Source organism: Suricata suricatta, chromosome 11 (genome assembly GCF_006229205.1).
Source record: "Suricata suricatta isolate VVHF042 chromosome 11, meerkat_22Aug2017_6uvM2_HiC, whole genome shotgun sequence".
Classification (NCBI taxonomy): Eukaryota; Metazoa; Chordata; class Mammalia; order Carnivora; family Herpestidae; genus Suricata; species Suricata suricatta.
The window spans coordinates 101803497-101809423 of record NC_043710.1 but is presented as its reverse complement, the minus strand read 5'-3'; the positions used below and the strand labels follow the sequence as shown (position 1 = coordinate 101809423).

At 38.9% G+C, this 5927-nt stretch overlaps 1 pseudogene; it reads right to left on the bottom strand.

Moving 5' to 3' along the window:
* Nucleotides 1-1631: 1631 nt before the first annotated feature.
* LOC115272684 lies at nucleotides 1632-3392 on the bottom strand (annotated as a pseudogene).
* Nucleotides 3393-5927: the final 2535 nt, after the last annotated feature.

Below are 5927 nucleotides of genomic sequence, written 5' to 3'. Positions count from 1 at the left end.
GAGAAGAGATTCAGGGTTAAGTGCTACTTAAGTGTTCCTCACCCAGAGACAGACATATTTGCACAGCTATAATCCTAAACCGGTTGCCTCCCTGAATCAACCAGTCAACACTTACGATTTTAGGAAATTAGTTCAATTGTAACATTAACCTCAATACGGTACAGTTAGCACATACACGAAAGATCTCTACTAGCATTGCCAGACAAAATTAACACACTCATAAACTAATTATAAATTAGTTGTTGCCTCATTTGTAGCATGTGATTATCTACATTTCAGATCTATTAGTTGATAATCTAAAATATACTATTTTGCTTGAAGAACTTTTTAAAAAAGTGTCTTGTATTTTAAATTTTTCAGAGGAGCATCTATGGATTTTTTTCATCCATGATTCCATGATTCTTACAGGGCATACCATTCCATCTAAGAAACTAAAATCTCAGTTCAAAGTGTGGTAGAAGCTTCTGTCCACAGCCTACTACCTCAGAATGTGAGTTTATAACATAGTAGAATAAAATCAGGGCATAAATTACTAACTGATATGTTGGTCTATTACACAAAGACAAAACCTATATTCACTGATTTGCTCATCCCTGAAGCAATTTCACTGTGTTATATACTTCTGTATGCATATCAAACACTTATTTTCATGTAACCCAGGCCAAAGCAATTGCTCCTTCAAGGTTTTCTAATTCACTTACACAAGTATTTAGCTATTGCTTCACAGAATCGTACTGTAAAACATCTCCAGATGTGATCATCTTGCAGTAACTCCAAAACTGGGAACTTTTTTTCTAAAGCAATATACCTATATATCCTCAAAGAAAAAGAAAAGAAAAAAGAAAGAAAGGACAAGTAGGGACTATCTGAACAGGCAGAGAAACTAGAGTTTATAGACTTGTTTTGTTTTGTTTTCCTCAGGAAAATTTTGTTTCCAGATGAAGGAATTCAGTAGAACAATAGTATTTAGTTATATTGTGAGAATCTCACCACTCTCTGCCCTGCTCCAGTTTCTTTGGCTCTCAAAGCACATGTAGAACATGAGCTCTGTAGCCACAAAGTTCAGTTCAGATCTTGAATAAAAATGGCCGAGGGGATGTTTACTAGATCATAAAATTAAGTTGTTAAGTGAAAGAAATCAAGACTTTTCTGTAGAGCATATTTTCCAAGAAAAGGTGAAGAGGGGATGGGAGTGGATAGACTCAGATGAAATTAATAATTAAGCCTACACACAAACACACACACAAAATACTAGAGGTTGACACACTGGAAAGCCCATGAGTGGTGGAATTACATAGGGCTGAACTGAAGCCCTATCATGTGATTGGGAAAATTATTTCACCTTTTAATACTTAACTTGTTGTTGTTGTTTTAATCTGAGCACGGGGGGAAAACCATCCAGAGAATTATTACAAGTAATTCTTGTAATTAATTCTTTTTTTTTTTTTTTTTTAGAATGTGAACAGCACCAGCTGCATTGCAGCCTTGATTTATTTTTGAGTAGGGGAAAGAAGAGAAGGGGGTAAGAGGTGCAGGAAGGAAAGGAAATCAAAAATCCACCCCACACATGGTGTCTACACACACAGCTGTCCTGGGCCACACAGTGCAGCTCTGAGCTCCAGTTGCAAGGAATTCCAAGTTCTCAGGATCTCCCTGAAGACTCTGGGTGCCAGCAATCCTCATCACAATGCTTCTACCAGCTCAGAAGAGAAGTCCTGCCTAATGTCATGAAATAAACCTGACTGCTGCCACCAGACCAAACAGAGGTGAAGAAGACCTTGTCATTGCGTTCACATAAGAATTTTAGTCTTTGAGCCCTTTTGTGCATAAACACACCATCCAAGTGACCAGTTTCCACAGATCGGATTTCTATGGCCTTTTCTCCCCAGCCCATCATCTGATTGGATCGAATATATGTGACAGATGTTGGCATCTCTCCCCACTGCAGAACCACATCGTTGGTGATCCTTCCATAGGTATTCACATACCCCTTCATCTTCATAGCACACCAGAAGCTCCATGCCATCTGTGTTGGGGAGGATGATGATTGCATGGGGTTTGATGCTACATTGGATGTGTGTTGGTAGATAAATGTCATAGACTGATCCTGAATCCACATCAACAACATGAAATCCAGACAGGATCCATAGATCACTTTCAACCGCTGGCCTTCCTCAACAGTGAGATCCACCAGTAATGGCTTATGTACCAATTCTCCAAATGACTTAAAGGCCATAAATTTGTGATATGGCTTGGGTGCCCATGCATAGACCTCCACGGAACTCTTCAAAGCAATTACCAGAAATATGATTCTTTCATATTTTACAACTTTATAGTGTACACATCCTTCCAAATCCCCCACGGTTGTCCATCCCTGCTTCTTCTCCACTTCTGGATCATTGTGAAGTATTTTATTTCTTAACCAAGACAAATAGTAGACACATAACTTATCCTTTTTGTCACTAAGACATTCAAGCCTTCAAGGACATCCATTTGCTGAAATCATCTTCAGTTGATCAGAGGATATACCTTTCCTTGGCCACTTCTGTCCAGCAGCATCAGGCCACTCTCTGTACCCACTAACAAATTCACTCCCCATAAAGCAGCACACAGAATCTCGGAGTTAAACTTCTTCTTATATTTACGAATCTCTGGAGTGTCACTCTGTGGCCTAGTGTTGGTGGGATTCACATTGACCACTGAACCCTTCCGGGTAGGATCCTGCCTTATGGCTTCTGGTCTCATTCCATCACAGGAAAATCCCACCACAGAAGTCACTGTTGTCCCACTAGATGGAGAAATCTGTAGTAATCTGGGGTCTATAAAAGGTGTAAAGGAGGAGGAAGATTAGTGTTTCTAGTGTGCTACTAGCAGACTGAGTCTGGCAGACGATGAGAGTGCCCTCCTTGGATGGGGTCATGGCTTTTACTCTCTACATCATCATGGACAATCATGGTATTCACAGATTCTGTTTCACCATTGCTCAAATTCAGAGATGACGCTGCTCTGGTGTCCTCTGGTCCAGAGGTGGGCTCCTCGGCCCCTTCTTGTTCTGCATCATCATCTTCCTCATCTGTCGTCCCTGACTCTTCACTAAATGAGGAGTAGTCTGTCACTTTGTGTGGCAGTCGCACATCTTCCACTGCTCGAAGTTCTTTGGGCAGGGCAGTCAAATCCACTTCACCAGCAGGCTTGAGAGGTCTAAAAACTTCCTTCTTATCTTCAGATTTTTTCACTGCATTTTCGAGGCGCTGAGATGGAGAGCCTCCAGATTTGGATGATGATCTCACTCTGAAACTCTCCCCAGAGCCCCTCTGAGACCCAGGGTGGGACCCAGGCTGGGATCCTGAGTTGCTGGATGAGAGAATTACTATAAAGGCATTTGAAGTCATACTGCCTGGATTAGATGCCAGGCTCATATAATCGCGGCAAGTGATTTAATGTCACAGACCCTCAGACTCCTCATTTTTTTTAATTTTTTTTAATGTTTTATTTATTTTTGATACAGAGAGAGACGGAGCATGAGAGGGGGAGGAACAGAGAGAGAAGGAGACACAGAACTGGAAGCAGGCTCCAGGCTCTGAGCTAGCTGTCAGCACAGAGCCTGACGTGGGACTCAAACCCACGAACGTGAGATCTGACCTGAGCTGAAGTCGGTGGCTTAACGGACTGAGCCACTCAGGCGCCCCCAGACTCCTCATTTTTAAAGACAGGAATAATAATAGTACTTCTCTCATAGGTTTATTGTTAAGTCTAAATGAAATATTGTGTAAAGGACTTGGTCCAGTGCCATTGGGGCTGGGCAAAACTCTTGAGTCACTTTTCCTCTCACAACTCGGTAGATATTAGTGTTTTCTTCCAGCTATGGAGAAACCTGAAGCCAGCCTCAACTCTTTTCCCCATGTAGGGAATTTGTTTTTGATTTTTTAGGTTTTTTTTTTTTCAGCAATTTCAACTTTACAGTAAAATTGAGAGGAAGGTACAGAGATTTTCCATATACTCTGCCTCTCATACATATAGCCTCTCCCATTATCAATGTCACTCATCAGAATACATTTTTTACCAAAGATGAACTAATATTGACACGTTACAATCACACAAGGTCCAAAGTTTTCCTAAGGGTTCACTCTTGATGTTGTACATTCAATGGGTGTGGACAAATGAATAATGACATATATCCATCTTTATAATATCATACAGGGTGTTTTCACTGCTCTAAATATCCTCTATGCTCTGTCTAGACATATTCCCTCCCCAAACCTCTCTGGCAACCACTGATCTTTTTATTGTTTACATAGTTTCATATTGTCCAGAATGTCATAGAGTTGGATCATACAGTATGTAGCCTTCTCAGACTGGCTTTGTTCACTTCGTCCTATGCACTTAAGTTCCTCCATGTCTTTTCATGGCTTGATAGCTCATTACGTTTTAGTGCGGAGCAATATTCCACTGTCTGTTTGTATCACAGTTTCTTTATCCATTCAAGATGCAGGACATCTTGGTTGCTTTCAAGATTTGGCAATTAATGAATAAAGCTGCTGTAAATGTCAGCATGCATGTTTTTATGTGGACATAAGATATCAGCTCCTTTGAGTAAATACCAAGGAGTGCAATTACTGGATCCTATGGTAAATATATTTAATTTTGTAAGAAAACACAAAACTGTCTTCCAAAGTGGCTGTATCATTTTGCATTCCTATTTGGCAATGAATGAGAGTACATGTTGTTCCACATCCTTGTCGGCATTTGGTGTTGTCACTGTTCTGAATTTAGTCCATTCTAATAGGTGTGTAGTGGCATCTCATTGTTTTAATTTGCATTTCCCTGGTGACATATGATGTGAGGCACCTTTTCTTATGCTTATTTTCCATCTGTATGTCTTCTTTGGTATGTGTCTTTAAGTCTGTTGGCCTATTTTCTAACCAGTGTGTTTGTTTTCTTATTGTTGAGTTTTAAGAGCTCTTTGTATATTTTGGATAACTATCTTTTATCAGCTGTGTCTGGTGCAAATATTTTCTCCAACCTGTGTATTCTCTTCTAATTCTCTTGATATTATTTTTTGCAGAGCAGAAGTTTTAAATTTATCAATTATTTATTTTATGGGTCATTTCTTCAGTGTTGTATCTAAAAAAGGCATAACCATAACCAAAGTCACCCAGGTTTTAACCTACGTAATCTTCTAGGAGTCTCATAGTTTTACATTCCACATTTAGGTCTAGAATTCATCTTGAGTTAATTTTTGCGACATGTTTAAGGCCTGTGTCTAGATTCATTTTTTTGGTGGAAGGTGGGGAGGGGACATATGGATGTCCAGTTGTTGCAATACCATTTGTTGAAGACATTATCTTCACTCCATTATATTGCCTTTGCCCTATGATCAAATATCAGTTGATTGTATTTACTGAGGACCTGTATTCTTATATTAATCTATTTGTCTGCTTTTCACCAATATCACATTCTCTTGATTATTGTATCTTTACAGTAAGTCTTGAAATTGGGTAGCATCAGTCCTCCAAGTTTACTCTTCACCTTTGATATTGTGTTGCGTATTTTGACTTTTGCCTCTCCATATAAATTTAAGAATCAGTTCATCAATATTCATAAAATAACTTTGGGATTTGATTGGGATTGTATTGAATCCATAGGTCAAGTTGGGGAAAATAGATACCATGTCAATATTACAATTCCTATCAATTAATATGGAATATCTTTTCATTTACTTAGTTCCTCTTTAATATCATTGGTTAAAATTTTATAGTTTTCATCATATAGATCTTGTGTACATTTTAATATATCTAAGTATTTCATTTTGGGGGATGGTAATGGAAGTGTTATTGTGTTTTTAGTTTCAAATTCTGCTTCTTCATTGTTGGCAAACAGGAAAGCAATTGAGTTTGGATGTTAACTTTGTATACTGCTTCCTTGCT